Source organism: Megalops cyprinoides, chromosome 23 (genome assembly GCF_013368585.1).
Source record: "Megalops cyprinoides isolate fMegCyp1 chromosome 23, fMegCyp1.pri, whole genome shotgun sequence".
Classification (NCBI taxonomy): domain Eukaryota; kingdom Metazoa; phylum Chordata; class Actinopteri; order Elopiformes; family Megalopidae; genus Megalops; species Megalops cyprinoides.
The window spans coordinates 1,329,165-1,352,697 of NC_050605.1; the positions used below are offsets into that span (position 1 = coordinate 1,329,165).

General features: G+C 39.7%; 1 long non-coding RNA gene across 2 annotated transcripts in view; it reads right to left on the reverse strand.

Moving 5' to 3' along the window:
* Nucleotides 1-3,030: 3,030 nt before the first annotated feature.
* LOC118770394 overlaps nucleotides 3,031-23,533 on the reverse strand; it is a 28,180-nt gene continuing 7,677 nt past the window's right edge. For both annotated transcript variants that reach the window (XR_005004555.1, XR_005004556.1), the window contains exon 3: nucleotides 3,031-3,088. This is a non-coding gene — a long non-coding RNA (uncharacterized LOC118770394). The remainder of the gene's footprint in view (nucleotides 3,089-23,533) is intronic.

Consider the following 23,533-nt stretch of genomic DNA (forward strand, 5'->3'; position numbering starts at 1 on the left):
TATCGCTCAGTTACACCAACTAGGCGGCAGCGGCGAACCACCAAAACTGAGAACATAGATATTCTGATACTAGGTAGCGAGTAGAGCGGAATGAAAACAGGAGGTTCGCTGTCCTCACTGCTCCTTCTATCCACCTAATACAGGTGACACATATTTGTTACCGTGGTGCTCAGTCTTGAGACCCGTAACACCATGAAAAGAAATATTCGCGCTACATTGTTTCCTCGTAGGCCTATTGCATATAATTTCCTCCAGGTTAGTACATCAACACCTTTCAATGCCATAATTTCTCAAAAACGGTCTTTGTCCTTTGATCAATGTTTCTGTTATTTTATGCTACGTATGTTTTAATGTTTTTGAGGTCACTTTTGGTGGCCAAAATAATTTATGTTTTATTTGCTCGAAAAAGAGAAGTTTTCACTTGGGAAATGTTGTTGTGGGTAGTTGTGCTCACTGGATATTAACTAATTGGCATTTCTGTAGTTATCTTTCCATACTGTCCTTTTAAACATAGCTTTAATTACCCTGTCATTCTGCACCTGTGCTTGAATCAGCGCGTACACTAGCGAGACGCAATTATAACTGTTTGAATTAGCAACGGTTTTCATTTTCATCGGTTTTTCTCAACGGTAACAACAAGAAGTGACGCGATTGTGTACTTGAAAAGTGTTACCGATTAAACGTAGGTATCATTGTATATTTACAATTTTATACTTTTTGAGAATAATGTCACACAAAATAATCATGTAACCATTTAAATTCACTTTAGTTTATATAGGCTACTTTATGGTATCTTCGTTGATCATGTTCCATAGTGGCATCTCATTAGTAGCAATACTGTTGTAGGCTTTAGTTGTTCAGTCATTGTGAAATGTTATTAAGTATAGTTCTATTTAAGAACCTAGGCTCTATGTGTGTTTTTACCAACATTTCATGGCAGTTATGTCATGTGATGTCTTCACTCCACACCATCATCACTTGTATCGCTCTTTCATTTTTGTATCGTTTGTGACAAACGTAATAGCCTATGTTTTCATCGGATGTTACAGAGGCATCCATAAGTATTAGGACAGTGAAGTAAAAAGTTATTTTTGTTGTGTACTCAAGCAGCTTTCTACAGACAGTATTCTTTTAACGTTATCAATTTGTTAATTGAAAATTATGTAGCCTGTGTAGCCTATGTAGCTGTGTCATCGCAATTTTTCATCCTGCATTTTAGCACCACTGGATTGTTGATCATAGGCATCTCATCACAACTAATGTAAATCTCTCCATTGCACTCTTTGCAGTTGCCTGTGATGTCGAGGTACTTTGATTCAACAAATGGATACACTTTTGCCCTTTTGAATACCAAAGTACAAGAGCTTTTTACTTTCTTCCATATTTCACTGTTAAGGACATGAGTCCAGGTTCCACGTTTCAAAATGGTGTACTCCCGTTTGTGTGTTCCTGAATACTTACTGTTGTATTCAACTGTCTCAAGTGAAAAAAATTCTGTCCATTTCTCAAAAGGAAGTGTGAGGTCAAAGGTCATGACATTCTTCATCCTGCACTGCACAGATGGACCAACACAAGGCTGATAAACAGTGTCATCCCTTTCTTCACTTGTGTTGTCCAGATCATCCCTTGTGCAAGCATTATGTAAGCCTGATGTTTCCCATATATTGTACCGGTTTAATTTTACAAATGTGTACAAAGCCTTGGGAGAAATTTTGCTCTTAAGTTACTGGCTCAATTCTTCCCATACGTTTTCAGAGGGCACTGCTATATACCCATTTTTGATAATATCCTCTCTTGCTGCACTGATGACTTTTATTATATCATCTTTGTCTGTAGCTGGCTTTTTTGGCATCTGATTAAAGAAAGAAAATATATAATCAGGATTTCTTACTTGTATAAATTTGGACATAAATTCATTGTAAGAGGTAACAAGATAACACCCACAGGTCACATATGTGTCTGTGTAAAAGCCATTTTTTGTTGTTTTGTTGTTCTAAGTGTCATTTAGTTCTTGATTATGCTTTTTTTTAACACATGAAATTGTCCTCATGTTGTACAGATGTGCTTTCTTTCAATTTATATGTAAATATAAAGTCATCAAACAGAAAAGATATAAATAAAAGGTAAACTAAACAAGTGGGTGGTAGCCATGAATTATTAGTATGAGATGGTAGTAACTTGTAATTTATGCTTGTCCTTTCCTGACTGTGGAGGTGGTATATGTCCATCTTTGTATATGCCAATTTTACCATATTATTGCACTGTATTAGCATTTGCATTGATTTATCTGGCAGTAAATACAAATACACAAGTAAGATTTTTTTTACTTTCATAATTATGCATTTATGTAGGTGTACTGGAATACCATGTATGTATACATTAATACATACATTAACACTAATAGACTTTTAAGTTAGAAAAGAACTGTGATTGATTCAGCACATTACCTTATCTTCCTGCTGCTAATCATCCAAAACTGTTCAAGATTCAAATAACTGGTTTCCAGGGGACCCTGAAATACCCTCTACACTTATGTTGTGCTCTTCTTCTGAGAAGAAGAACTGATTTAAGAAAAAAAGAATTTGAAAGTGATGTTTAAAGTTTTCAGAATGTCAATGCTATCCCATTGATGTACAGTACACTTTATGTTCTAAACTTCCTTGTTCCCAAAATGCCTTGCAATACATGTGATAAATTTGATACAATATTTTAGCGTTATCTCTGAAGAAAGTCTGCCTGAAGAATTCATGGAGGTTGTATTGATTTACTGATGGTGGTTGTAAAGCAACACTGCAGAAACTTCAATATATGTATTGTCAAAGAACCACACTGCAAAGGCTTAAATTTAGATAATTCTAAATCATTTAATGGTGTAATCGAGGGAAATGCAACACAAAGGTCTGAATTTACAACCGTTTTGAAACCTGATCATGGTATCGATAAAGCTCATCACATTTACATCAGAGTTGCTTTGCAATTTCCAGTTTTATGTGAATGACGTAGCTTGCATCTGCACTTGGAACTTCTCTTTCGGGGAAGGTTTGGATTGCGTGCGGTCCCTCTTGACCTGTAGTGCCGGGATCACCGTCTGAAAGGGAAAGCGCGTTTATTTTTTGTGTGTTTTATTGCCAGCGTTGATGTATTATTTTTACCTAACGTTAATGACACAACGTTAATTACCTTGACGGCTACTACGTAACTAACGTTAACCAGCTAATTAGCAAATGCAGCTCGGGCCTTGTAAGTAATTAGCTGGCTTAAAAAATAGCTACAAGTGCTTGTCATTTTTAAGTGTTGGATGACATGACATGAAATATCCTGTATCTCACATAGGCCTATCAGGAAATAATGTAATGTACGTTTTTTTTCAGGGCACCAACCAGCAAAACGTTGCACAGTAGAAGCCACTTTCTTCGTTATGGAGAAAGCAGCGTTCTGGAAGTTGTTACAGAATTTTTGCCATGAAGTACAGTGTTTATCCAAAGCATGACCGCACAAACGAAAACTGTTATGGCACAAACCAGCACAAACGTAGCACAAACGAACAAGACCATTTTGGAGCAATTCGGAGAAGCTTGGGGTGCTGGGTGACGTCATCGCCAAACGATGCACTGTTTATATCTAAAAAACCATAGCAGCACAAACGAAAAATTTTACGGCACAAACCGGCACAAACGAACGAGACCATTTTGGAGCAATTCGGAGAAGCTTGGGTGCTGGGTGACGTCACAGCACATACAATATAATTTGTTATATCTAAAAAACCATAGCAGCACAAAACGAAAAATTTTACGGCACAAACGAACAGTAATACCATTTCGAACTTTTTAAATACTTGGGGTGCCAATTTCACGCAGGTACTAAGACCCTCTGTGAGAAATCAAAATGAGACGAAACTAAAACAAAATGCAAGCATCAAAGAAAACCTGTAGTTAAGCAAACAAAAACAAGAACACAAACAAGCAATTAACCAACAGCAACAAAATTTAGCAATGGTTTCCAGTAAGAGACAGATTTTCAACAATTTGAACCATGAAATCAAAAAGAAAAAAGAAACAGTAACAAACATAAGAACATATGATGATGAGAACAGGCCATTCGGCCCAACTAAGCTTGCCATATCTTAATTAAAGAGTATCCAAAACTGCATCAAGTCAAGACTTGAACACAGCAAGGGTCTCTTCCTCAACTACATGACCTGGCAACCTATTCCATGTATTGATAACTCTTTGTGTAAAATAATATTTGCTTATATCAGTGCAGAACCTACTCTTAACTAGTTTCCATTTGTGTCCTCTTGTTTTACAGACTGAACTCACCCTAAAGAATCTATTATAGTTAACCTTATTGATTCCTTTTATAAATTTAAATACCTCAATTAAATCACCCCTAAGCCTCCTCTCGCTTAGTTTAAATAGGTTAAGTAACTTGAGTCTTTCCTCATAGCATAGCTTTTATATTTCATGCCAGGAACTAATTTAGTTGCCCTTCTTTGAACCTTTTCTAAAGCTTCGGTATCTTTTTTATAGTGCGGTGCCCAGAACTGCACACAGTATTCCAGGTGCGGTCTGACTAAGGCATTGTATAATTTCAATATAACCTCTTTAGATTTATACTCAATACTTTTGGCTATATATCCCAGCATCCTGTTGGCCTTTTTTACTGCTACAGCACACTGCCTAGATCCTGTTAAGCTTGGGTCAACCATTACTCCCAAGTCTTTTCAAATTGAGCACATTCTAGTACTTTTTTCCACCCATGAAGTAGTCTTGTCTAAGGTTCTTATTTCCTACATGCAAGATTTTACATTTATCTAAATTGAAAGTCATCTGCCAGGTATCTGCCCACTTTTGGATGCTGTTTAGGTCTTCCTGTATTACCTTAGTTGATTCTATACTGTTGGCTAGACCCCCTAGTTTTGTGTCATCTGCAAATTTTACTATTTTACTTCTAACCTCTGCATCAAGATCATTTATGTATATAAGAAATCGCAAAGGCCCCAACACCGATCCCTGCAGGACTCCACTTTGTATAGGACCCTGCTCTGATACAATTCCTCCCACAGTTACAGTCTGCTTTCTATTAGACAGCCAACTTCGAACCCACTCGGTGATAGCTCCTGTAATTCCCGCAGATGTCATTTTCAATATGAGTCTCTCGTGCGGAACTTTGTCAAATGCCTTTTGAAAGTCCAAATAGATAATATCATAAGCCTGGTTTGAGTCCAGGCATGCTGTAGCTTCCTCAAAGAAGTCCGGGAGGTTTGTTAAGCACGACCTCCCTCTGCGAAAACCGTGTTGGCTATCATTTAGAACACCAGTTCGTTCCAGGAATAATTTCAAATTATCCCTAATGATAGATTCGAGTATTTTGCATGCGATACAAGTTAAGCTGACAGGCCTATAATTTCCTGGTTCAGTCCGGTCTCCTTTCTTGTAGATAGGTACTACACTGCCATGTTTCCAGTCATCTGGCATTTCTCCAGTTTTAAGGGATTGCTTAAAAATAACTGTCAGAGGCTTGTAAACCACCTCTGCTAGTTCCCTGAGAACTCTTAGATATATTCCATCACGGCCTGCTGCCTTATTTGTTTTAAGTTTTTGAAGTTTATCTAGTACTTCTGCATCATTTAAATCAATTTCCTCCATAAGACTCTGAGAAATAAATGCACCTGAAGGCGTATGTGAAAACACTTCACTAGTGAAACTCTCCACAAAGTAACTGTTTAGGGTATCGGCAATAGCTTTACTATCATAAACCATAACTCCCTCCTTATTTTTTATACCTCTTATTTCATCCTTAACTATCCTTTTTGACTGTAATATTGAAAAAAGCGCTTAGGGTTGCTCTTAGCATCTAGTGCAATCTGTCTTTCAAAACGCCTTTTAGCTTCCCGTATGTCTTTCTTGACTTGAGCTCGCATATTACTGTATTCAACCTTATTACTCTCTGTGCTGTCCAACTTGTACTTTCTAAATAATTTCCTTTTTTGTTTCAAATTGTCCTGTAATGACTTATTCAGCCACTGTGGATGCTTCTTTTTCAGCTTCCCTTTTCTCACTTGCAGAATGCTTTATATTCAGAATAATTGTTTTAAATATGCTCCACATTTCTTTCACAGTTTCGCCACCTAGAAGAGGTACCCAGTTTATAATCCTTGTATAATCACGCATCTTAATAAAGTCAGCTCGTCTAAAGTTGAAAACTGTAGCATTGGAGAATACAGACTTAACTTGCCAAAAAACTTCAAATGTAATTGCACTATGGTCACTTGCTCCGAGTGGCTCCCCTACCTCAGTACTGCCAATTCTATCAGGATTATTACACAGAACCAGATCTAGAATTGTGTTCTCTCTCGTAGGTTGAGTAACAGACTGTATCAAAAATCAGTCATTTACAACATCCTAAAACTCTTCCTCACATTTACCTTGAACTGACACAGCTTCCAATTAATTGAAGGGTAATTGAAGTCTCCCATTACCATTGTCTCACCCTCCTGACATGCTAGTTTAATCTTATCAAAGAGCATACTGTTAACACTGCTGTCTGAGGCTGGTGGCCAACATACTCCAACATTCAGACACTTTTCATTTTCCCCCAATATTTTAATCCATCTTCACTAACACTTCCAAAATTTTATTTTTTATGCTTCTAGCGTTTAAACAGAGGAATTTCAGGGTACCACATGTGCATTTCCTGTCCTTCCCCTCCACTCCCAACTGCTCAAAACCACCTCTATTACAGTGATGCTCTGACTGATTTGCAATCATGGTTCCCTCACTACTAATAAAATATTTAGCCATGGTGTATTCTATTCTATTCTATCCCCCCCCCCCCCCCCCCCCAGGCCCTAGTTTAAATAATCCTCTGCTACCCTAAGCATACGCTGTCCCACTGCAGCTGTACCCCTCCGGTTCAGGTATAACCCGTCCACCTTGTACGGGTCACCCCTGTTCCAAAAGGAGCCCCAGTGCCCCATTAACCTGTACCCCTCTTTCCTACACCAGGTTTGTAGCCACATGTTAAACCTCCATATAAAGGCTTGGTTCCCTTTGCTTGCACATGGTACTGGTAGAATTCCAGAGAAGACTACTGTGGAGGTTCTGCTCCTAACCTTCCCCGCTAGCTCAATAAATTTGTCCTGCAGAACCCCAAACCTACCCTATGTCATTAGCTCCAACATGGACCATGACCACTGGATCCTCCCCGCCCTGTGTAGGACCTTGTCCGCATGCTCCAGGAGGTCTCCAACCTGGGCACCAGACAGGCAACAGACCATGCGAGACTCCTTGTTGCACGAATACACTATGCTATCTACCCCTCTAATGATTGAGTCCCCCACTATCACTAACTCCCTTTGCTTGGAAGATGAGGCCGCTTGGGTGCCCTGGGGCTCATCAGTCCTCCCACTTTCAGGATCGTGGGCCAACTCCTCCTGCAGTGGCACGAAACGGTTGGTCACCGCGATCTCTGGAGATGCCACCCCTCTTGGAATTGTGCACCCCTTTCTACGTCTACGCCTTACTGTAACCCAGCTCTCTCCCCCTATCTGGTCTGTATCTTCCCCCCTACCTGGCTTGGGTGAGAGCACTATTTCCCTATAGGGCGTATTAATCAGTTCCTGGAACTCTAACAATTCAGGATTACTGTGGAGTCCAGCTAGTTGGGCCTCAAGATCAAGATCAAGATCTTGTTTTCCAAGTGCTCAACGAGTTGGCAACGGTCGCAGATGAACTCATCCTGAAGGTCTCCCTCCAGAAATCAGATCATTCAGCAACTCTTGCACAGTTTTGGCCACATTTTTCTCCCCTAACTAAACAGCTTCTCCTAAATAAAGATTTACTGCCGAGACACAATTATCAGCTAAAAAGTGCTAAAAGCACCGAGGTGACTTAGAACAGCCAAAGGCAGAAATCAAGCACAAGAAATGCCACTTAGCCTAGATACAAAAACACTACGCTTACAGTTCAGCAAAAGCAGACATGCCAAGACAACCAGAATCAGGTTATCCTAAAAGATAACGCTGAAGAACAGTAAAAAAAAAAAAAAAAAACAAAGTAAATAAGCGAACAGGGCTAGCTAAACTACCCGACTAGCTAGCTAAAGTATGTTACTTAAATATTTAAAGATTTGCTCCCGAGAGGGCGAAAAACCACAAAAAAACCCATTGTCAGCTAGAATATGCCAAATTGCTACAGTTGCTAATGAGCTAGCTTGTTGGCCAATGCTTCAACAGAGGAAAAAAGGAAAATTCCCTCTCTGTCCCCTAATGGCAACAACAGATTCAACTTTAGGAGCAGATCGGAACTACCTTATTTAATAGCTAGGTAAATAGCCCCATTTTTTATTTTTATCCTAGTGAATGTGAGAGCACAGAGACCACTCCACACACACAGCACACACACAGCACAAACACAGCGCGAACTTGTCCAGACTAGCAATTGAGCAGGAACAAGAGCAAGGTTTTCAAATGTCAAATGCTTTGCAGAAATCTAAAATCAAAATATAACTATCATCACTGCCAAGATCAGCATAGTCAATAAGGTCTAGCACAAGCCTGATGTTATTAGATATATGTCTATGCTTCATGAAACCAGTTTGGGTTTCATTGATAATTTGGTCCAAGACAGCTGTTATTCTTTTGGCAAAAATCTGAGCTAGGATTTTGTAATCATTATTAAAAAGGAAAATTGGCTGCCAGTTGTCAATGGGATTAGGGTCCTTGAGATAAAGTGGGAGTGGGCTGCCAATGCCTGGAGATTTATTGAGTTTTAGTTTGATGAATGGCAAACAACTTCATCTAAAGCAGGGGTGGCCAAAGTACGGCCCGCGGGGCAAATGCGGCCTGGGGGCAGATTTTAAGTGGCCCGTGGCCTCTCTCCCAAAATATACTGCGAGTGGCCCGCTATGGTACCAGCACTGCAGTGCAATATTAGGCTATGTGGTGAAGATGTGAAATGTGCTATTCAAGTGGCCCACCACACGATGGCAGCACTAACAGTTTGTAGACCTGCAAAATAATGAAGAAGAAATTAAACTTGTCCCTTAATGAACTGATTGGTTATTCAGTCAGTAGCCTACCACTCATTCGCTATGACTGCAAAGAAGCGCAAGGTTGATAGCGAGGGCTGCTGCTTTCAATAGAGATGGAAAACAGAGTACTTTTTCACTGAAAGCTGAAATAATTGCATCTGTCTCATTTGCCAAGAGACTGTCGCTGTTATAAAAGAGTTCAATCATTGTGAAGAGACAATACAAAACTAAGCATTGTTTGTACCAGAAACTGTCCAGCTGTGAAGGGACTAACAAAAAAGTGACGCAACTGGAAGCTAGCTTGGCCTCTCAGCAACAACTCTTCTCACGGGAAAAAGATTCAAAGAAAAAAGGTACCAGAGCTAGCTACGAAGTGGCGATGCTAATTGCAAAGCGCGCTAAACCTTTTGCTGAGAGCGAGTTTGTGAAACACTGTGTAATGAAGATGGTGGATGCCATTTGTCCTGATAAAAAGCAGGAGTTGTCCAATGTTTTCCTGGCTCGAAATACCACGGCACGGAGAATAGAATTATCTACAGACATCAAGAGCCAAGTAAGTGAGAGGGGGGCACGGTTTGACTTTTTTTCACTAGCCTGCAATGAGAGCACTGACCAAACCATTACAATTCAGCTACTTATTTTTTGAGGGGAGTTGATGATGGCATGAACATTACTGAAGAATTACTTGACCTTCAGAGTCTGAAGGGCCATACTAGGGAGGAGGATTTGTTTCAGTCAGTGTCTAAAGATGTCAATGACATAAAACATAAAACTGCCATGGACGAAAATGAGCGAAATTGCTACTGATGGTGCTAGGTGAAAGGAGTGGATTAGCCGCGCTGATACAGAACAGAGTCCGTGAGCATGGGGGCGATGCCATTAAAATTCACAGCATCACTCATCAACAAGTGCTGTGCGCAAAATTTCTGAAATATGAGCACGTTGTGTAGCCAGAGGTTAAAACAATTAACATAATTCATGCAAAAGGTTATTAAACACCTGTGTGTAGCAAAAGTAGGCCTAGCCTGCAAATACATCTACAGTTGATGAATCATCCAAGAGAATCTGGCTGCAGGCTCCACTGGTGGAACATGTCCTACCAGTGGAGGTGGCAGTCAGTGGAGGTGAAAGTGACGTAACCTGACGTGTTTTTTCCGTGTTTTTCATCGGTCAGTCGTATTCTGAGGCTTGAGACTCTTGGTTTGCCTTGTAATAGCCGATATTTTCAATGTTTTTAATCGGAGATGAAGAGTAATTGTGCTTAATTTCTATTGATAGCCTGACTAACCATGTCATGTCTCATATAGTTGCTGGCTAGACATGAAGGATAGTCTCCAATGTTTTTATCGGTTAATTCGTTGAAAAGGAGCATAGTCGCTAGCCTAGCAATGGCTATCGGTAGCCTAGCAAACCTAGCACACAAAAAAACTGCCTGGTTGAGTTTCATGAGTGACAGATGGATGCATATCAGCAGGGGACATTTCTAATACATCCAGTGAGGAGATTCAGCCTGTGTTTCATCACATGAATTATCATTGTATATACACAAAATTAATGATTCACAGACTTCTGTCTTTATCATTTTTGTTTTGTCAGAAAGATCCTGAAATAAAATGAATGAATGAATTAATAAAATATGTTCATGTATAATTATGCCATTGTTAATTACTGAACTATCTTTTACATTGGGAAATCATGAAAAAATATATACCCTCATAGGACGTAGTCATTTATAAATGATGGCACCCCAAAAACAAGGTCAAAGGTCATTTTTGGAAAGTGAGCACAGGAAATTTATTTTATGCCTAAATACACTTAAAATTAAACGTCTTTCTATTTTTTTCAATTAATATCCGTAACAAATCCCATAGAGGCCAGCTCAGATTAGATGTGTCTATGTGGATATTTATTCACATTTACATTTACTATGGCATTGAACACATTTACATTTATACATAGTGACTTACAAGTGAGGTAGAGTATAACACGAGTGAAAAACCATAAGAAGTCAACAATACTGGAAGTACTGCATGACCAGGTTTCAATGGTAAAGTATACGAACTAGCTGGTACAGCTAATGAGTGCATTAAACCATTAGAATACTTTTTTTATTATTTTATTTTATAGTTTAGTAGGAAACAGTTTTGAGACATAAATTCCTTTAGGGGGTAGTGTTTCAGGTGCTCAGGTGAGAGTGGAAGAGCTGTGTCTTCAGATGTTTCTTGAAGACAGAGAGGGACTCGGCACAATGGATGAAGTGTGGAAGTTCATTCCACCACAACTGCAGAGAAAGTGCTGGATGGTAATTTTACGCTGTGATGCGATGGGACCATTTAAGAAGTACAGGTTAGCTGTAGCCAGGTGAATATATATTTATGCAGCTCAGGGAAACTGTAGCCAGGTGGACATTTATTTAATCAGTTCAAGTTAGCTGTGGCTGGGTGGAAATTCATTTAAGCAGAGTTAACTTCCCAGCTCAGAGTCTAAGCTTTTAAAGAGCTTTAAACATGTGCTGTGCAAATTTTCAAAGTTCTACTAATTCTGTGATAAGAACAAGGAACGTTAAAATCCAATTTATGGTCAAATTACCCATTGAATTTTGCTACCGTTCCAAGTTTAGCATCATTGGCTGTATTGGTACAACATGATTTGGTGTGGAATGAAGAATATTCACACCACAAATGAATCCATTCAGATACATCTGTAGAAAGTGTTTGTAGAAAAACTCTAGGTAGTAACAGTCCGATTGTACTGTAGTACAGTGCTGGCTATGGTAATGCACTGTAATATGAACACCACTGAAACAATGCAGGATAACAATGCTAAAACATCAAATCCTGAATGAGGCATTGTCTCCTCTCTCTTTCTGCATGAAGGCCCCTCATGTCATGAGCCTTTGGTCTATAAAGGCCTTTGCACACCAAGTCCGTACTTTTCGTCCGAAATTGTCGCACGTTTAAAAATAAATACGATTTTCCGCGTTTTTTCGCATCCGTGACCATGATATTGTATGTTACAGCGTTTTGAGGCAGTGCCCTAAATATCTGCGGATCCAGTCGAAAGGCTGATCACTTAGCGCGCAGTTTTCCGATGGCACAATTTGGATTGCCTATTAAACTCATTGTGTGTGTGTGTGCGTGTGTGTCCCTACCATACTGCCAGCCGCTGTTCAGGATCATTTGGATTGCGGAAATTGGTGGTCTTTTTAATGTGTGGTTCCAGTATTGCTAGCAGCGTATCAAACTGGACCACTGACATCCTGAAATAGATCTGGAAACGATCAGGATAATTCCGTATCTCTTTTATTAGCAGGTGAAACTCTCCTTTCTCTTGACGCATTCTCAGTATTGGATGGACCCAATATTTTCTTTTTCTACTTTCAAGCAGTGTAAGGACCACAAAATCATCCTCACTGCTTGACAACTCCATTTTGTCTCGTACTGCGAATTTCCGCAACGAATAGAATAATAAAACGCATCGGACTCAGTGTGCAAGGTTTCTGTGCGTAACGATTTTTTTTATCGGATGACGGATTAAAAAAAACGCACACGAAAAATACGGATTTGCTGTGCAAAGGCCTTAAATGTAAACTGGCAAGAAAGGCCTCAGATGTGTCTTTTTTTGAAATTTAGGCTCTTTGTACAGATTTTTATAGAATGATGCAAAGGCATCAGCTATTTCCTTTGGATGAGATACTATTTTTTAAGTATGGGATGAACAATTTTAGGAATGGGGTTGAGCGATATGACCAAAATCTCATATCCCGATAACGATATAGCACATTTTCTGTAAATTCAATGAATAAATAGTTTATATAAAATGACCACATGGAAAGGGCTATTTCTGATTACATTTTGATTTATACCCTAAACAAATAAAAGGTACTTACTCACATTTGATTATTTTTCTCCTTTTATTTAGAACCTTTGTGCAAATTTTCAATTTACGCCTCATTTCCATATAGCTCTGTGTACGTATGCGCGTCAACCGGAAGTCCATTCATTCCTATGGGAACCTCCGTGATCTCCGATGTGTTTGCGAAACTCCTCCTTCCGTTTTTTAGGGAAAGAATTTGCCTTCGAGTGCATTGAAAAAAATGAACTTTTGCGGCGGATTTCGGAGAGACCGTAGGTAGTGTGCCAGGAAGTTAATGGCATTGGAAAAACAAATTAGCTAACGGGCTATTTCTTTCAATTCAGTTGCTTGACTAGTGATCGCAGTTAAATAAAAGTGAGGATTCATTAAACATATTTTGAAGAAAGAATTTGCGTAATCAGGCAACCTTTTGCATCGACATAAAAACTGTGCTTTAACCAGTAATCTTAAGAAATACAGATCATCTTTATCACTTTGATATGAAAACTTTACCTCCCTCCCATTCTACCGCTGATTTCCCTCCATTATATTGCCGCTCATTTGATATATAAATAGAGGTTCCTTAACCGTTGCATTCATTCCATGATGACACCGACGCGAGTGAGAGTTACATTTACATTTATTTATTTAGCAGACGCTTTTATCCAAAGCGACTTATAAAAGTACATACAGCAATTATAGCGACAGTACGGGGACAGGATGTGTACAGTTCCACAATGAGACAGTTCTCAGCTGAGAGCAAGGTCTGTTTGAGGACACAGTACTATTAGATTACAGCCGACAGGGCAACTAATACGATACACTTCCAAACGGCAAACTTCAACAACTTCAAGAAACAATTTAAAGAGCACAGCAATTTACGACAGCACTGATTTGGGGGGGGGGCAGCAATTGTGTGTCCAGGTAGAGTCTGAAGAGGTGCGTCTTCAGGCCCCGTCTGAAGGAATGGGGTGAAGAAGCTGTCCGTAGCGAGACAGGGAGTTCGTTCCACCACTGGGGAGCGATGTAGGTAAAACGCCGATGTCTGGCAGAACGAGCACCTCCTGCCTTGACCATGGAAGGGGTAGGGCATGCTGAGCGCAGGGGTATAGCTGGATGAATACGTTACGTTTTGATCCATCTCCTTTTCCTTGCGTTGAACACTAGAGCGAATATTGCCTATATTATACTGAATTACGGACACTAAACAAAACTGTGGAAACGAGGCGTAACCCTTTCGTGTGTAGCGTAGCCTACAGTCACACCGGTGTGATTTGCGTTTAGAGCGTATGCTAAAACCGGTGCGATTGGAAAAAATTCTAGCTAGCTTCTAGCTTTGTGGAAACAGCCATTTAACGTTAAAGAATATAGCAAATGCTAACTGAAAACTAGGAGAAGCTTAATAACGCTAATGAAAACATAACGAACCATGTAATGTAACACACGCACTACATAGCATAAAAATAAGTTACGTGCGAAAGGGTTAAGCAAGTAACAAAATATAAAAGCGCCGTCCAAATGACGAAATATATTGCCGTAAAGTGTGATTTGCGACACAACAAAATAAACGATAGAGCATAATATGAGACGACAGACGTGTTTCTATCCTCACACGATATATCACGTCATATCGCACAGCCCTACTTAGGAACCACACGATTAGCCTGGGCCTTACGGAGTTGAAAAGCTAACAAGCGACTGGCTCTGTTCCCGATCTCTTAGTCTCTCTGTTTGGAAAATCTTAAGGCTTCTTCTGCTTTATATGTGAGGAGCTTATCGAAGGCCTTCCTAGTTTCTTTTAATTCTAGCAGGATGTTATGTGCTCCTGTAGTTTTATGTTCTATTTCTAATTGCTTTAATTTATTTTCTAGCTTCATTTGCTCTTAAAATCGTATTTTCTTTACTCTTGATGCAATTTGGATCAATTTCCCCCTTATGAATGTTTTAGCCCCCCCCCCCCCCCCCCCCCCCCCCACAGGATTGATGGTGTTACCTCTCCATTATCACTTATCTCAAAGTATTCTTTTAAGTTCTGTTTTAAATCTTGCAATCTTTAAACACCAAACAAACGTCAAGAACGCATGCAGCTTGTAAATGAACATGGATAAGTAAAACGGTCTTCTTTATTCTTCAAAGAGCATGATATGCTTTAGGCAAAATTACAGCTATAATAATAATAATTGGGCTATAGCCTGATTTGGCTTTTTCAAAGTGCAACATAAAAAGGGAACATATATATTGAGTCACTGTCGGTAAGTATGACTAGCCTATAAGTCGGTAACAACAATAACAAAGTACAACATAAAAAATGAACATACATATTTAGTAACTGTCGGTAAGTAGGCTAACCTGTGAGTCGGTACAATAAGTGCTTGTTGTACAACTACTCACTGGGCCGCTAAAGTGAATTGGCATATCCTCCTGGCTTATTTTTCGGTCTTCGTGTTTCTTGCCAGGAAAACCAACATGTTCACTTTGTCCGGTTGAAGGGAGGATCGATCTCAACGGAGTGACAATATTGCAAACGGTTAATTCTGAAATGTGATCTTAGATTAGACGTATTTCCTCGCAAGACGGATACTTTTTTTTCTACAAATGCGGCATATTGCCTCGTCCAAATTCGCCAGCTGCCCCTTTGGCTGGCTCAAAGCCAAAATGTGTCCAAATTGGCGACTTAACATTTGGCTTGGGAACTAGATTCGTGGCCATATCATATCTGCACCTCAAGTGCTCTAACGCCACCAACAGGTCAAAGTTGGACCTGCGTTTACACATGTAACTTTTGAACCGTTTGTCCGATATTCAAAAATGAGGTACCGTTGGAAACCTTGGGTCAAGCCGAGTTCAGCGCACCCTATGACGTCAATTTGGATTTTCTGCCATATTGGATTTTTTCGAAAACACGAAAAAAGTTTCACAGGTCGCACATTTTCTCCAATCTTCACCAAATTTGGCATAAGTGATCTTCAGACCAATGCTCACAAAAGTTATCAAACGGATTTCTAATTTTCGAAAACGTTCGCCTGTTATAGCCAATCGAAATCCATGGCGAAGCCACCAAACAGGAAATGAGCTCATATCTTGGCAACCCTTTCATTTAACAAAACCAAACTTTATATTTTGACTTGACACCCCATTGGGGGCAGACACAAATTTGGTGGCAAGCAAAAATGTACTTTGGCTGATAACTGTTGAATTTTTGGCACTTGAAACATACTAGTTGTGTCTGATAAAACTGTGGTAGGTCACAAGGCTGACACATGCAAGCTTGTGACATCATCCTACTCGATCCTGCGGCCATATTGGATTTAGTCAGAAAAATTAAAGTTTGAGGTCACAAACTTTATCCTTTCTTCACCAAATTTGGCACGCGTGATCTTCACTCCATTCCTCACAAAAGTTATTGAATGATTTTTTCATTTTCGAAAGCGTTCGCCTAACACAGCCAATCAAAATTGGCGGTGAAGCCGCAAAACAGGGAGTGAGCTCATATCTCTGCAACGCTTTCACATATCAAAACCAAACTTAGCACATGGACTCAGGAACCCACTGGGGGGACATATAAGAAATTTGGAGGCATTTGTCCTTTAGGGGGTGCTGCAATTAGCAGAAATGCATTTTGCCTGATAAGTGTTGAAGGACTGGGATTTGAAACATACTAGTTGTGGCTGGTAAAACTTGAACGTCTCAAGGCTGACACATGTCAACTTGTGACGTCAACCTTCTTGGTTCAGCTGCCATATTGGATTTATTCAGAAATGCGAAAAAAGTTTCACAGGTCACAAATTTTGTCCAATCTTCAGAAAATTTGGCACACGTGATCTTCAGACCAATCCTAACAAAAGTTATCAAATGGATTTTTCATTTTTGTGCTCATTCGCCTGTGACAGCTTATTGAAATCAGCGGCAAAGCCGCCAAACAGGAAGTGAGCTCATATCTCTGCAACGCCTGCACATATCAAAAACAAACTTGGTACATGCACTTGGGACCCCATTGGGGGGATGCACACGAAATTTTGTGGTATTTTGTCTCTAGGGGGCGCTGTAATTACCAGAAAAACTATTTTAGCTGATAACTTTATAAGTTGGGATTTATATTTCACATGAAACTGCTTGTGAATGCTTATAGTTATGCGTGACGTAATAACATCACATTGCCATGGCAACTCTGGCCTGCTTCACTGCTTCGCCCCCTCATTGCTGCTTGCAGCTATATGTGTTAGAATTGTTCACTATTATACTTTCTGCCATGGGAGTCTATGGCAGCCGATAGTTCAATTCGTACGATTTTTATGAATTTTTTTGCACACTCATAGAGGACAGTCCCAGCTGTCCATTCACCAATTTTGGGGTCAGTCAATCAAGCCCTCTAGCGCCACCATCAGGTCAAATTTCTGCTGACATTTTTTGCCATAACTCCTGACTCTGTTGGAATTTTTTCAAAATTCTTTTCCCCTAGATTCCTTCGGTCAAGCCGAGTCCAACGCACCCATTGCCGTCAATGTCCACCATATTGGATTTTCCGCCAATGAATTTTTACAAAAACTTTTTTCACTACTCCTACAAATTCTGTCCAATCTTTACCAAATTTGGTACATATCATCTTCAGACCATGCCTCACAAAAGTTATCCAAATATTTGAGATATTCCAAAGCGTTCCACCGTAACATGCAAATGAGTTTGACAGCCAAGACACCAAACAGGAAGTGAGGTCATATCTCGGCAATGCTTTTGTGTCTTCACACCACACTTGGTGTATGGACCTGAGAGTGTCCAAGAAGTTTTGTGTCATTTCACCCCTAGGTGGTGCTATAACTAAAACAATTGAATTTCTGCTCATAACTTTTGATGTCTTTAGTTTAGAATTATGATTCTTTTTTCTTTTGATTCCTGGGGCCATGTCAAGTTGAACAGATGTAAAATTTTCATTTCCACTGTATTTGCTTGTCCGCCCGCCATTTTGAATTTTAATTAAAAAAGTCTTTTTGCTACTCCCCTCACAAGTGTTCTCCAGTCTTCACGAAAATTGAGTCATGCCACACAAAAGTTATCCACGATTCTCTGTTTATGGAAAGCATTCGCTAGTAATGTGCTAACAAAGTCAACAGCGAAGACGCCAAACAGGTAGTGAGGCCATATCTCAGCAATGCTTTTATGTACTGACACCAAATTTGGTGCCTCTGTTTGCGACTATGTCCTGAGGGTGCCCAAGCGGTTTCATGTCATTTGACCACTAGGTGGCGCTATAACTCTTATTGCATATAACATATTATATTTATATTTTAACATATCTTTTGAATTGCATGGCCTAAAATCATAATTCTTTCTTCTGATTCCCTCAGTCATGCCAATTTACACACACATAATGGTTTCAATGTCTGCCATGTTGGATTGACTACCATTTTGAATTTTAATGAAAACATCTTCTTTCTGCTACTCCTTCCACAAATGTTCTCCAGTCTTCACTAAAATTGAGTCAGAGCATAGTGAGACTATGCCTCACAACAGTTATCCATAGATTTTTGATTACTGAAAGAGGTACTGTAGCAAAACAGGCCCTCATTGTGCTTGGCCCCTGTATTGCTGCTTGCAGCTATATTTTTTCATGTTCTCCTTCTGATAGGTGCATTTCCTGTAATAAAGCAATTGAATATTCCAATTTCTTTAGCTGACTATATATCTTTTTTCTTAATAGGATGATTCAATCCATGGACATTATAGGTGGCTCTGATCAGATTGTTCATATGCATATGGCAAAAGTGTATAATGTTGTCCTTCAATCTTGTTCCCAGCCCGAACTTCAACATAATGCACCTGTAAAGTATCTGAGACACAACATACGAAAAATAAGCATCAAATGTAATAAGAACAAAAAAACTTACACATAAGAAGAAACAAGAACTGACTTACAAACACCCAACTGATTGAACAAACATCCTACTAACCAGTTTCTGTAAAGACGGAGAGTTGTGACTAAAATCTCTCGGGGGAGACACACACAGTGCTATCACAACTATCTGACAGCAAAGTTGTTGTGATTAGAGTTGCCTGTATGCTATAGTGAAATAAGACAAAATTAAATTAAATTATCTTAGCCCTTCATCCTCTGAAGGGAGAACCCCTATTGTTTTTTTTCCATTTGTATAAACCAGCTGAAATCTTTGTTACAATAAAAACAAAGAAAGCAAACATATAAGCCTGGTTTATAACCAGGTTATTTAACAGTTTCTTGTCAGTCTACCTACATCTCAAAGTTGTTTGCTATTCATTTTTCACCTTGAACAAAAATCTGCAAGTCTGTGTTCGTCATCGTTGATAAATCTGCTCTATTTGATGTCGATGCCGTGACCCTGGGATTGCGCAACAGTTGCTTCTGGAGATTCTCCCAGTCATCCACCTTTACATGGATTCCCACCTTAAGGGTGAAGGCCGCATCCACGAAGGTCGTGAAGGTCTTCATGCCAGATTCCAGATGGATTTTCAGCTGGGCAGGGAACGGTGATTGAGCTTTCACTTTTTTCTCTTTGTTTTATTACCTCCTGTACCTGCTTGCATTTCTTCTGTACGTCCGATGTGTAGTCCTGATCAAAGAAGACTTTCTGTCCTTGGTATGTCACCCCTCATTTTTTGCAGGCTTATTGAAGTATCTTTTCTTTAACTCTGTAGTCAGAAAACCTGACAATAATGGATCTTGGAGGGGCAGAATCCTTTGGTTTCATAGTCAAGGAGCGATGCGCTCTCTCCACGTACAAATCTAAATCTTCTGGTTATTCAAGCGCATCAAGTTGGTTATAAAGTTAATCATATCGTTCCTTTCCTCCCCCTCTTTCACTCCATATATGTGCAGATTGTTCCCTCTTGCTCTGGACTCAAGGTCTTCACACTTGGCTGATAGTTTTGCTTCTCTATGAAGTAAATAACAAATGGCTCGGAGTACTTTATCCTCCGTATCGCTCACTCTAGCCCCTTTCAGACATGCACTGAAAGCCAGAACTTATCCAGCCATTACCTGGAGGAGCTGTATGTGAGAACGCAAATGTCCGAATCAGTCGGACTGGACATGAGACGGACTTCACTCTGCCAGCTCCCTAGTACAAAGTCCATCTAATGTCAGATTGAGTCCATGTGTGAATAGAAAAGGTCATTTTCCAGAGAATACACAGCGAGCCAGTGGTTGTGTTGATGACGTTTCTATCATGCGACTGGCGCGAAACCAGAAGAATACAAACATCTGCTTCGTGCTCTTTTCTGCTTGCTTGTATATTGCTTTCCACCCTTTCATTGATATTGCAGATACATCCAAATACATGTTATTTTGAGTCCAACAATCATTAAAGAGACGGTTAGCTATAGCTATACTGCCAACACTTGTCTCTTATGATGATTAATAACATTGGTTAGTAGTTTATTATCTGGTTAGTAGCTAGCTAAGGTGTAGCTAAGTAATAGTGATAGGTATAGTGAGATAGGTGAACTAGTGACCTAACAGTACATAGCGGACAACAAAAATTTACCTTCCTGTTATGATAAATGTATAATTAATAATAAATGATGTGTACTGGTAGCACCATTTGGATGGCTATGTGTTATATTTTTTATAGGCTACCCAAAAGTAAAAAAGCTATGTTCCCCTTCTCCTCCTCTGTGCCACATTGTGTGCCTGTATCATCGAACGGTAAGACATTGAAAATAAAAAACCTGAAAATACTTCAACTCGCAAATACTTTTTGTGAACTCGTCTACTTTTCATTCGTGATAATGCAAGTGGTGTCTGACTGGAAAATACCACGAGGAAATCTGGACATTTCTAAACTCGCAATTATTTCATTCGACAATGTAACATACTACAAATGTAATGATTAATGGTTGGATACTGGGTACTACACTGAAAAATAGCATGCAGAACACAGTATATACTTGTGTAGTACACAGTACACAGTATGCAGTGGGTGGTTTTGAATACAGCCACTGTGATTTCTGCAGCGTACTTTTTGCGTCATGTCCTGCCTCCTGCACGCTCTACCCAGGCACCGCCCCTCACCTAAACCAAACAGAATATTTCCAATAGGTGAGAACACGTCTGACACGGACAATCTCCTCTTGTGTGCTACATGTGTGAAAGGGCAATTCCGGATAATGTCCGGACCTGATTCACCGGACATTGTCCGGAGTTCATATGCGAAAACGGCTTCTCTGTTCAACAATCGCAACAAGCACATCACTAAGGGTGGATTCTACCCTGGATAAGGTAGCCTTCGTGTCTTGAGAGGCCTCCATGTGTTCCTTCCATAGGTTGCGCAGTTCTGTAAGCACTGCCGCCATGTTTTCTTCAGCGCCTGTTTCGCCTGTGTGTGAAGACGTGTCCGTTTGGTCTGGTTTATCATCTTTTTTGGTCACTTTGCCTTTCTTTTCTGCACCTTTTTTAGAGTGGACATTGCAGTTTTTGTTTTAAGCAATTTGTATTAATTATTTAGAATTAAATAGTGATTTGGCTAGTTTTTAGGGGTTTCTTCCCGCAGCAAGAGAATCAAGCTGCTACTCCCATCATGATGTCACCGGAAGTCACTAAAAATGTCTTTTAACCCTTAAAGCCCGACAGACACAGCCTGTGTCCAAATTCACATCCCTTCTTCTCGGTTGAATTGCTCACGAAGTATTCATCACTACTGATAGTTGCTTGTCTATGTGACGAAGTGTTGACTAGAAAAATAATTTTTAATTTACATCAAATTTAATCATAGTTACAATCTGCATACAGCTCGGCGTCCATCTCCACACCCATTACTCTTGTTTAAATTACTCATGAACTCATCATTGCATAGATGTGGAATGCATAGCTATCACAGGAGAGAGCAGAACCAGAGCTTTGTAATAATGCCTGTCACATATTTGTACATACCAAAGTCATCACATTACGAATACAGATCACACTTCTGCAAAGTAATATCTTTACTAAATTTCTTCACCCATTTTCACACTCCTGCTTCTCGGTTGAATAAGTCACAAAGTCCCTATCGCTTCACAACATACCGCATATCAAAATAAACAACAGAACTTTCCCTTTCCAATGATACTAGTGTGATACAAAGCGTTGTCGAGTAATCTGGTTTTGAAATCACAGCAAATTTCTGCATTGTCTCCAACATAGGGCATCATTTCCTACTTTGTTTGAAAAATAAACACAAAATAATGTATTTGTTTTTCATTGCAATGATTCAAAAGTTGTGGTCAAAAGACTTGCACAGGTTTTCATAAAATAAAGCACATTCTTCATCCAATGATGCAGTGACAAGACTTAAGTGAATAAAACAATGACATTTATTCCGTTAGGCACTAAGCACATTTTTTTCCAAGTTGCTAAGTCATAGAATATCCTACCATACAATTATTTATTTACTTATTTACTATCCACAACACCCCCCCCTGAAAAAACCTCCTGTATTTTGAAACCTAAATGTTGGCCAGTATGGGTAGGGAGAACCCCCTGATTGCCACCAGGTATTTCGCACACTGGAGATGACATACATACAGTGGATATAAAAAGTCTGCATACCCAAGACAGAAATGACAACAATGTAAATGACTTTTTCCATCTGTAATGTGATCTTCCAACAAACAAAAATGCAGAGAAAAAAAACAAACAGTTAATTATTAGGAACATTTTAAATAAAAAAATCTGCATAAGTCTGCACACCAGTAGTAGCATACACCTGCCATCAATGAAAGTAATTCTGATTAAACTCAGATTAAAGTAGGATTTGTTTGGGGTTGCATCCTACTGGGAGAGCCATGGTCCGAAAAGAGTTGCCAAAAAAACTGCGAGATCGAATTGTTGAAAAGTACCAATCAGGAGAGGGATATAAAGGAATATCGAAGGCACTGGATGTACCATGGAGCACTGTCAAAACCATCATCAATAAGTGGAGAAAATGTGGCACCACAGAGACATTGCAAAGATCAGGACAACCCTCCAAAGTTGATGAGAGGACAAGGAGGAAACTTATCAGGGAGACTACCAAGAGGTCAACAGCAACACAGGATTTTCTGGCAGGTACCGGTCACTCCTTGCATGTGACCACCATCTCTCATATTCTGCACATGTCTGGGCTGGCAAAACGGAAACTTCTTACAAAAAGGAACATCCAAGCCTGCCTAAATTATGCCAAAGGATTCATTCAGTCACCCCAAACCATGTGGGAAAATGTGCTATTGTCTGATGAAACAAAGGTTGAACTTTTCAGTCTAAATTGTAAAAGATATGTTTGGCGCAAAGCCAATAAAGCTCATCATCCAAGGAACCGACTTTGAAGCATGGCGGTGGTAGCATCATGCTTTGGGGCTGCTTCTCTTCAGCTGGGTCAGGGGCTCTTGTCAAGATAGATGGGATAATGAATAACTCCAAATATCAAGATATTTTGGCACTAAACCTGCTGGCCTCTGTCAGAAAGCTGAAGATGAAGAGGAAGTTCACATCCCAACATGACAATGACCCAAAGCACACATCAAAGTCGACCAAAGCATGGCTTCAGAAAAGGAAAATCAAAGTCTTGGAATGGCCCAGTCAGAGCCCAGACCTCAATCCCATCAAAAACCTGTGGAATGACATAAAGAGAGCTGTACACAGGAGATCCCCTTGCAATTTGAA